Source organism: Cavia porcellus, unplaced genomic scaffold (assembly GCF_034190915.1).
Source record: "Cavia porcellus strain 051 isolate PalLab524CR breed Dunkin Hartley unplaced genomic scaffold, mCavPor4.1 scaffold_12, whole genome shotgun sequence".
Taxonomy (NCBI): Eukaryota; Metazoa; Chordata; class Mammalia; order Rodentia; family Caviidae; genus Cavia; species Cavia porcellus.
In genome coordinates, this window is record NW_026947495.1 from 10,990,108 (window position 1) to 11,001,570 (window position 11,463).

Consider the following 11,463-nt stretch of genomic DNA (forward strand, 5'->3'; position numbering starts at 1 on the left):
TATGCAAATTACTAGTGGCATTTCTGCTACAAAGAATTAAGTGGAATGCTTATTTAACTTGCTACAAGGAACTACTGGAAGAAGTGAAACCAAAATTGAAACTTTCTGTGTTTCAATTCTCCAAACTATTTCTGAAGCAATATCATCTGACACAAAGAAAACGTGTGCATAAAAATTCGTTTTTCCTTTAAGCTAAAGTAAAATGATGATTTCATCATGTTAATAAACTAGTTGATATTTTTTTGTCATTTTCAAAATGTAAGATTTTTTGAGACATAGCAAATGCAACACATAAATTAATGTTTACTACATTATCAAGGGTGATAATTATACTTACAGATAAAATGCATTTATAATATTAAAAACTTTATAAAATTCAATATGAGTACTACTAAAACAGTAACAAATGTGACTTAGCTTATCTTTTATAACCAAGCCAAAAAAGTCAGTAATAATTCATGAAATTGGCAACATTCTTCTCATTATTTCATGAAATGTCATAATTTGTATTCTCCAACTGATAGGATGTACTGTGCAGACATACACCAGCAACAGCTGCTCTGAAAGTATATTATCAGCTTGCCTTGAAAAAGACACCACTCTTCATTATTTGCTTTATTTGTAGGAATTTTTTGATCAGCATCTTTAAAATGTTAATCTTCTCTTAAGACCATGGCATAAAGTTTTCTAGGTATCACCAACAGAAAACATACAATGTTTCTCAGCCATGAGTTTGCTGTATGTTTATTCATTTTAGATCGTTTTCATTCTTTTTAATATGGGTAAAGAAGGACAATGTTTCCTTAATTGGTACACTTATGCAATTTACATATTATCCACAACCCTGAATTCTATGCCTAATGCATCCTTGCCCAGATTTTCTCCATTGTTGTGAGAAATCAACATATTCTTTTCTTTGTCAAAGATCTAACTTAATTTTTAGAAAATGAATGCAGTAAGCAACATTAGAAGGTTTGGGGTTAAATGGCCTAAATTGAATGCATATGTCGATCTCTGTTTCCTTACAAAACCCCACTAAAAAGAGAGCAAAGGCACAAAAATGACACAAATTTACAAAGACTGCAAGAATAGGACATGTGATAACTAATTTAAAAATCTGACTCTCTCCAGAAAATGTAAATGAGAGATGATGGCCAAGCCACTGAGCCAGGAGGGGTACTGGAATCATGAGGTTTTCAGAACACACCTCATTAAACTGCAGGAACCAGAAACTTTAATTAGGGAGGGGCTGATCCAAGCTCTAGATGAAGAGCAGTTAGAACTCCAGGTCCTTCTCCCACTGTGGCAGGGAAGGAAGGTACATTTCCCAGTGAGCCTTAACCATGAAATTCGTGGACCCAGAACAGTGAGCATTGAGCAATCTGCTGACCTGGTTACGGGGAGCATTTCCGCAGTCCTCCCAAACCGTGGAGGCTCCTGCCTGATTGCAGAGTCACTCTTAGAGGAGTGCAAAGCATCACCAAACCCCGGTAAGGAACATTTTCAACACGGAAAATCACACAGGAAAACAAAGGGCTGAGAAAACAAACCCAATTCGGAAATCGAAATTAAAGTTCGTAATTAGGATTATTAATGTGCAGAAGAATAGATCACATCCATGGTTATTCTTTACTGCTTAACATCCTGCCATGGAATTAAGAGGCTTAACATCATTTCTGACTAGCTTTGTATTTCCAGGGTGAGACTATACGCTTAAAGCCCCCTATGCCACAGTCTGAAGCAGGATCCGGCAGTGTTTTCACTGAACACTGGAGGTCAGGGTGTTCTCTCTCTCTCCCAATGACTTCCCTGCGTCCTTAGTACGAGCCTCCCATTCACCTGTAGTCTTGGAGAGTCACAATACATGTATGATGTTGAACAGCTTATAACAAGTATTCCAAGAAACAAAATGTGAAAACATAGGCACAGAATCTGTCACAGTTCCTCTTCTGCTATATTCTACTGGTCAGAACCATTCCAGAGCTGCCAGGAATCAGGGAAAAGAGACATGATCTTCTCTTCACGGTAAAGGATTCAAAGGATTGGTGTGTATTTCTAACACTTCATAATGATAAAACTGTAATAGAATGACAAAGAAAAAGCAAAAAGAATCTGGATATTGAAATAGGGCAGCTATCCTTTTAAACACATCAGATGTTTGAAAGATAACATTAAGTTAATTATCTATACCTTACAATCATAAAAGTAACAGTAATGAAATAAAAACTAAGGAAGAGACATACAAAATATGTATTCATCAAGGCAATACAAGCTCCAAAGAGAGAGAGAGAGAGAAAAAAAGGAAAAACCAGCAATTTTAGCACAGTAAGTTAAAATTAGAAGAGAAGGAAAACGTATTGATCTTTACAAAGATACTAAACTATTTTGAAAAATATACTACTTAGTTCCAGATGTTTAATTATTAGCATGAAATTTCAGAATGTAAGAACATAAGAATATGAGCCATAAGTTTCCAGAAAAGTAAAACAGTCCTAGAAGACCAGAAATTGTAGAAAGACATCTGAATATTGTCATGTATCTTAGTGTCAAAATAAAACCAGAGGGCAATGTCTCAGAGTTCTTAGAAGAAAAAATTTCTACAATTCTATTCTGAACAAAATCACTTCATGAATAAGCATGAGCTACAATATAGGAATTTCAGAATTGCAGATTGCCATATCCACCAAAACAAGTGATAAATCCAAGAAACAGAAAGGCATGTGGCCCCACAATTAGAAACTAGAACAAAAAAGACATTCCCAAGGTCAGGGCTAGGGGAAGTGTCAGGACTCTGTGGAGCAGAACAAAGTCAACCAGCCTGGACAAGCATAAGGGAGAAGTGTACACAATAATGCTGCCTATGGAAAGAGGGGTTAGGGATCTTCCAGGAGTTAACAAAGAAATACTAATGTTGGCAGAGAACACTGAGCAAAGCAAACATGAATATGGTTCACTAATAACTTCAGATAACTCTTGGGCGAGAGAGAGAGAGAGAGAGAGAGAGAGAGAGAGAGAGAGAGAGAGAGAGAGAAAGAGAGAGAGAGAGAGCATCAGAGGAGCATGCATGTTTAGGCAGTGAGCCATATTTGACATTATCAATACACTAAGAGGGAGTTGCTATAGTCACTAAATTCCATGCTGCTTGTCCTTCCTGGTCATATAATAACACGTTTCCAAGGCTTTTTGCAGCTAAGGGAAATAACATGGTGTGTTACTTTTTACTTGTTTTTGAGGCAAAACCCCTCGCACCCAAAGTTAGGGAAGGAAAGGTTTATTTCTTACAGTTCTTGGAGGTTTCAGCTGGCTCCAAGGCATGGTATGCAGCCATTAATGACCAGCTGCAAGCAGCAAGGTGTGCTGCAAATGGCAAGTGAGAAACATACACCTTCTTCCCACCATTACATCCTATGCTGTCTTCCCCCACCCTGGGTGGGTGTAGCACTCAGACCACCAATCTGAGAGCTAGACAATGAGCCAATCACAAATGCTAGATTTGATTGAGTTCATAATTCATATGGGGGCCACTGACATAAATCATGACACATGCTCATCTGAAAGCAGAAGTCATTAAATGCACTAATTCCAAAATGAAGTACTGAAATACACTGTGACTTTCTAATTTCTCATGCTGTGTCTTGTTGTAGACATTACAGCTCAGGATGCTTAAAGATTTTAAGAAATCAATTCACTACTTTTTCTCAGTCCACACTGGATAAACACCATACCCAAGGCTGTAAATCGTCAATCTACCAGTTCCCTGGCTCTAATTTATCATTGCAGCACATCTTAACAACTCCCATATATCACCAAATGCAAACACTGAATATTGAATTCATAGGAATTTGTGGGGCATTAATGTGGATAGAGGCTGGATAGGAGCAATCTCATTGATATGCTACATCTCCAGTTTTCATCATAATACTGAATAGTAGCATTACAATTAGTGCACAATATCAAGAAATATATTGTATTCAGAAATAGAAGCTAAGCAAATGATCAAGGAAATTAAAGTTAGGTTTGTCAGAAAGTGTTGACAGTGAAGGGTAAAGAGGAGGCTGTTGCTCATATCACTCTAAAGAAATAAGCATTATCTTAAAATACACATATATTTATAATTATGTGCCACTATATATTACTATTTTCTGTTAAAAGGTGATTAAAACATGAAGAACAAATTTAGGTTGCTTTTGGTCTAGGCAATCAGTGATAAACCTAAGTATGGCAGTAGTGTAACATAGTCAGTTTTCATTTCTTGCTCATGTAAGAATATCATGCAGGTATTTCTGCTTGGGGAGCAATTTTATAAGCTTTTATTCAAGTCAGTTTCCTCTCATTTTGGGTCTCTGCTGTCTTTGACTGGTACATTTATGGGATTCTTGAGGTGGAGCTTCCTGCTGCCAAAGGGGTGGAATTGGAAGATGTCACTGTAAATTTAAGCTACTGTGACATAGCACAAGAGACCAAGTAGCTCATAAACATCAGTATATTCTTATCATGGCTTTTGATGGTTGTACGCCAAGGTTATAGAATCAGCATGGCTATGGTCTTGTCAGGGCCTCTTTCCAGGTGCACACAGTCACCTTCTCATTGTATCCTTGTATGACAGAAAGAGGACCACAGAGCACCCTGGAGTCCTTTTGTAAGGGGATTGATTCCATTCATGAGGACTGCATTCGGAGCTAATCATTGCTCAGAGGCTTCAGCCCTAACACTATCACAGTGGGGCCTGGGACTTCACCAAGTGAATGGGGGTGGGTGTTGAATCCATACCACATTTTAATTCATTTGCTGCTGGTTTGATTTTGGTTCCTTGGCTGGCTTTTGCTTTTAAATTGAAAGCAGCTTACAAGCTCCCCCAAAATGCCAGCAATCATGGGTCAGCATAAACATCATCTCTCATCCTGGGTGGGCATAGAGGACCTTCAAAGGGGACACTGAAATGATGAGGCTTATTTCATCACGCGCCTCCTGAGATGATGCTCCATCGGAAGCTCCTCAGGAATTTCTCTGACAAATCACAGCCAGTTATCCCCTTGTCACTCACCAACCTGCATTTACCAAAATCAAGACACTTACAGTGTATCATTAAGGCTTCTTAATTTTCCTATGTCCAAAACACAGCTCTGTTTACTTTGCAGTGCTCTCAAGTTCTCCATAATTGTCCACACGATGGAAGGGGTTCTTTCCACACGCGTAGGCACACTCTCCTGTTCCCCCACCACCCTTACCTTTCAGGCTCAGCCTGAACCATGGTGCCACAAACCCTTCCTTAGACAATGTACCACAGAGAAGAAGAGTCCACATATCTCTTTTCATTTATATAGCAAGTCTTTTATTAGGGCTGGAAGTATAGCTCAATGGTAGAACCCTTGCATAGCATGATTCAAGTCCTGGATTCAATCCACAGCACCATAAAAAGTTAAGGAATTGAAAATAAAATAAAATAAATTGAAAGACAATTATCAGCCTTTTATTAGACCACAAAGAGTTTACTCTGCCCTAAGAATCGCTATACTTACTTCACATGTACTAATCTATTCCATTCAATCCATTCACTCCCGTCCTGGAGGCAGATGCCTTTCTGACGGTCCTTTGGTGGATGGACAGACAGACTTCCGGGCTGCTACAAACCGAGAAGCCCACGCACACTGTGGTGTCCTATTTGCTAACTGGGAGGCACTCAGCAAATGCCTGTGGGCTAAATATGGCTGGGGTAAACAGACTTTTTCTTTTGAAATGAAGAACTTTATTATGTTACGAAGTATGTTTTAGCCTCTGTTTTTATTTCTCTTTATTCCTCATTAAGGGACAGGGTGAGGTGAAATAGAATCACAGTACAACAGAGTCTGGAATAATAAGTGGAACTTATGATAGGATCCATCTGAGGAACCTGTCCAACCTAAACTTAGACAATAATTACCATTATCATTACTTTGGGAAGTGCAGCAAACCATTTTCCTACGGATGTCTGTTGAGGATGGCGGGTTTAATGCTAGACACTGAAACAGAAAAATATGTAAAGTATAGCTTGCCTGTTACATCTTATAATCTAGTGCCAGAGATTAACATTTGAATAGAAAATTAATGCTCAGCATAATTAAAATGGCTAAAGATAATGGTACACACATTTAGATAATTGAACCTAAAGTTTTATTGTGTAAGAATATGTTAAATTATTGATGCAAGGCTGAATTAAAGATGATTGACATGCAATTCATTTTTCTGTTTTAAGTCATAAGATAACAGAAATATTGAGATACATGTAAGCTCAATTCATAAAGACAGGAGTCTAAATGCATACATATATGCATTTTTTCTATGTATCTTATATATATAGTTGTACTCTTTATATGTGCATATATATGTGTTCACATTCATGTCTTCATTACTTGGTCATGTGACCTTGACTATAGATTTCTATTTTATCACCTCTCAAATAGAAATAATAATACAGTTACTTTAGTATTGCAAATTATATAAAAATATACATATTTTAAAGTATTTTTATAATTACCTTTAACATCAGCAAAAAGTGTATTGTATTACAGTCAACCAAAAATCAAGCCAGAAATGGTGTCCAGGCCAGACAAAATACTATAGACCTATTTTTTCCTCCTCCTTCCTCATAAACAGCTACAAGTCCTGAAAATGCCAAGGGCAAGCTCCTAGCAGGGAAATATGTTGGAACCTCAGAAATGAAAGAAAACCCATCATTAGCAGGTCATATCCCCCTGGCTAAGAGAAGGCCAACTAGATAAGGATTTTGTATGGCCTGACCTACCCATAATGACAGTAGAAGCAGACTCATTCCTCCCCACACACGAATAGACCCTGCACCTTCTGCAGATCCATTTTAACAGCTGTCTGTCCCTTGGATAATATCACATTTTCCCAATATCACTGACACAGGAAATTGATCAGGAACTCTCTCAACAGCAAATAGCAAGGAAGCACTCTGTTTCCCACCAGGCCTGATGTTTCCTCTCCTACTGAGATGAGGTAGGCAAATGAAATGCCAAAGTCAGGTTCAAGCTTTACCACAGTCCAATTAGAGAAACTCAGGAACCTAAAACCTTCTTCCACTCAAGGACACAAATGCAGTAGGGAACTGCAATTTCAGGGAGGTCCTACACTCTACAATGTCTTTTCCCATGGGCATCTGGTTCCTGGAAGCTGGGTTTGGTAAAACTCTTACCTTACCCAGTGGAACAAGGAGTCCCCAGTGTATCAGATAAACCAGTGACTATGGCACCAACTAAAATGTTCCAAAACTTAGACTGCTATTGGACCTGTGGCCCAAGTAGATAGGTTAAGATCCAAGTGGAGACCTAGATATTGTGACTGGTTGATAAGACAATAATAAAATAGCTTCTGGATAAATCTGTCCATTAATTAAATTCTGATGATTATATGCACATATATCAAAGCATCACATGGCACACTCTAAGCATATATAATTCTGATTGATGTATAAGTCAGCTATATTTCAGTGAAAAAAGAATTACCTAAATAGTACCTAGAGTTTCTAATATTGTTAACAAAATATCTAGATTATAAAAGTAACACAGCAAAAATCAAGAAAAGCATTATTTGACTGAAAAAATATTCAATTAATGACAGTGAGGTGGTGAATCGACTGTTGGAATAACCTGAGAAGTATTTTGAAAGCATTGAGAGAGATCATCCGTAGAGAAGACCAATTCAAATAAAAGCAAATTCGGGAGAACATGGCGGACAGATAGCAGCAGCTACCGAGGCTCTCTGAGAGACCCAGCTTAGAATCCAGGAATGGTGCGGAGTGAGGAATCCTAAGCAAGAGAGGAGATATGCCCTACTGACCCAAGAATGAACTGGGCTGAGAGAAGCCAACTGGGAATGCAATCCTGGTGCTATAACAGGAACAGATAAAGCCTCAGCGTGGAAGCTGGAGCCCATGCCATTGGAAGCCGCGATTTGGGTTTCCTGCTGCCGCGGCTGCATCTGAATTGGCCTGGCAGGGAGAGAGACACGCGAAAGCTCTGAGAAGGGAATCGGTGAACAGAGTTGAGAGCAGAATGGGTGGGGAGCCATGCATCGACCTGCGGTGAGTCAGAGAAACTGGGACTCTTCCACGATCTAGGAGGCTCCAACAGAGGACATTCTGGGACCGGGCAGACTGGCCGGAACAGGGCGCTGTAGTGACTTCAGTTACATATCCCCCTCTCAAGCGGGACTGGTGAGCAGTGCCTAGCCTATGTGACGCTGCTGGCTGAGACCGAGTAGGCTAGCATAGCCCAGGTCCCAGCGCCTGAAGGTGACCTGGAGGGGTGGGCAGCACATAGGCTGCCTGGTCCGTAACTCCCTGGTGTGCTGTGGTGGGCAGGACACCTAGCTAGTGCAATTCAATCAGACTGTGGCCAACAGGGAAGGAAGCTGGGCCTCCTATATATGCTTGCATATATAAGGAACAAAGAATATGGGAAGAGGGAGCAATAAGAAAGGCCCCTTAGTCCCCAATCCTGAGAAACAGGCAATAGCGGACACCGCACCAATAGACATAAAGCGCTATCTCCAGAGCCTCATAGACGAGTTTAGGAATGAAGTTATTAATGACCTGAAGCTAGAAATAAGCAGAATAGTTAGAGAAATGCTAAGCACCTCCCATGAAAAAACAGATGGTGGAATGGAAGAACAGAAAAAAGAGGGGAGAATTGTTTGATGGAGAAAATAGAGAAAACATAGAATATGTGAAGCAGCTTCAAAGAGATTACCAGGAAACTAAAAACTCTATCAAAAACTGGCATAACAGCTTGAAAGAAACTAAGGACAGATTATCTGAACTGGAGGCCAGATTTGTAATATGGGAGCATGAAATGAAAAACTTCTTAAAAATAACAAAGAAACAAACAGCAATAATACAAAGACTAGAAGATGATAAGAGGATCCATAACTTAAGAATTAAGAACATAAAAGAAGAAGTAGGGACACAAACAAATGAACTACAAAAGCTAATCGCAGAAATAAGCCAGCAGAATTTTCCTAATTTAGCAAAAGGTAAAGATACTCAGATATATGAAGCATTCAGGACCCCAGCCACCTACAACCCAAACAGAGCTACACCCAGGCATATAATAATCAAACTACCAGAAATCCAACATAAGAACAGAATATTAAAAGCCATCAGAGACAAGAAACAGATCACTTACAAGGGAACACCCATCAGAATTACAGCAGACTTCTCGGGACAAACCATCAAATCATGAAGAACATGGGGGGAAATAATTCAAGCTTTGAAAGAAAATAACCTCCAGCCAAGATTGAAATATCCTGCACAACTATCCCTGGAAATTGATGCAAAAACAAGGTGCTTCCAGGGTAAAGAGGAACTAGGGGAATACGCAACCACCAATTCAACTCTACAGAGAATACTGCAGGATATTCTAAAAAAGAAAAATACGAAGAATCCAGAAATAGTGGCAGAGAGGCCACAATGAATGGAGCAGAAAACAAAATGAAGAAGACAAACTGACAACTAATGACAGAAAAAGAGCTCAACAGAAATGAGGAAGAGAAGATTGGATGATAGGAACAACTATTTGGGAGAAAACAACATCATAATAGGTAATGCTGATTTAGTATCATCTTGTTTTGAAGTCTCATCAAGCTTTTGCTCTTCTGTCTCCATTAGTCTTAGCATGTTGTATCTTATTGGATTTTATTATATGTGATAGTATAAACAAAAACTTTTATAGACAAGGAGATTATACAGAAACCATTGTTCACTTTCTGTTAGTTGATTCTAAATACACTGTAATACTGTTATTCTCTTGAATGGTTTTACATTGTTTTGATATATTTGATGCTACAGCATACGAAGTTATACTCAAAGATTTCAAGAAAAGAGACAATATGGTAACTACTTTTAAGTTGGGATTATCTTGTGGTAAAACACTATTTTGCTTAAATGGTTATGTTTTTTTCTGCGCTGTTTTGTTGTTATGCTGTCTTTTACCTCAATCTCCATTTTATTATTTACTTTTTTATTTTTATCCTTTTAATTAAGGGAAAAATAAATAAAAAATAGCAGGATATATTATACTAACCCACTTTGATTTACTATTAACTTGATTTGAAACCCTGTATTGCTCTCACCATCTTGTTTTCACTGATGTTCCTCTATTCTGTTTTGCTTGATAGTACCAGGTTCGAAAGTACAGGCAACAGCTGTGAAGATAGTGGGATTCACTATGACGCCCATTCTGGTTGACTATTATCTACTTTTGAAGACCTGTAATATCTCCAATGTTTTGGCTTTATTGGTTTTGTTCTTTACTGTTTTGTTCAATTTTATTATAACTGTTGATATAGGCAATTCTATTAGAGATACCAAGAGGCACTATGGTAACCATTGATGATCACTTTGTATTATGTTTTTACATTATCTATTATGTCCACCCTTTTGACTGACTCTTCTGTTATGTCACATTTGGTTTTACTCTCTTCCAAAAAAAGTAATAAGAACTGTGGGAGCAATAAAACCCAAAATGTGTAATAGTCATTGTACAAAAGAGAGGAAAAGAAAGTGCTCTAAATGATATAACTGCATGTATGTTTAAGTGCATAAGATAGACAATGATATTACTGAGCTTTGTTGGATCATTGAACAGAACTATTTGGTCTCACTGTTTGAATGTCCACTATATAAGCTTTAATTTTGTAACTTGAACAAATATTTCTAAGATGACAATATGTAATCCATTAACTAGTGATTTCCTACTGTTTATTTTTTTCTGAAATTCTGTATAACTTGTACCCTTTCTCTGCTTTTTTTTTCTTTTCCTCCTTAAATAAAATTTTAAAAAAAACAAATAAAAGCAAATTTCATACCTATAGCCATGGCTGCTAAGAATCAACTGGCACAATATTGTTTTAAGTGATAAAACAAAAGATAAAGATTTCCTTATCTAGTGAATCTACCCTTCAGGAATGAAAGAGGAATAAAAGAATTCTCAGATGAAGGAAAATGATCAGAACTTGTTGCAAACACAGCTAACTTTAAAGGCTGAATGAAGGAAGTTCTTGGAAAATAAAAGGTAGGACTACGATAAAAGGAAAATATTGGAGTGTCTCAAATAAAGATAGAGCAATGGAAAGGTCCGAAACACAGGACTGTATACAATTATTCATGTCTTCTTGAGTTTAAAAAATCATATTAGAAAGAAATAAAAATAATATCACTTGATTTTATAGAAAGGAAAGAGGAAAGAGACATAAACAGAAGTTAAATTTCCAAACTTGATTTGAAGAGGTAAAATGTTACAGATGTGTACTGAAAATAATCAGAACTGCTGATAAACCATATATATAATATATATATATGAAAACCTAGATAAAAGACAGGCCACAGAAAGGCAAGTAAGAAAAATTAAGAAAAAAAATGAATAATCAAATGGAAAACTCAAGGACTGACATAGAAATAATTAT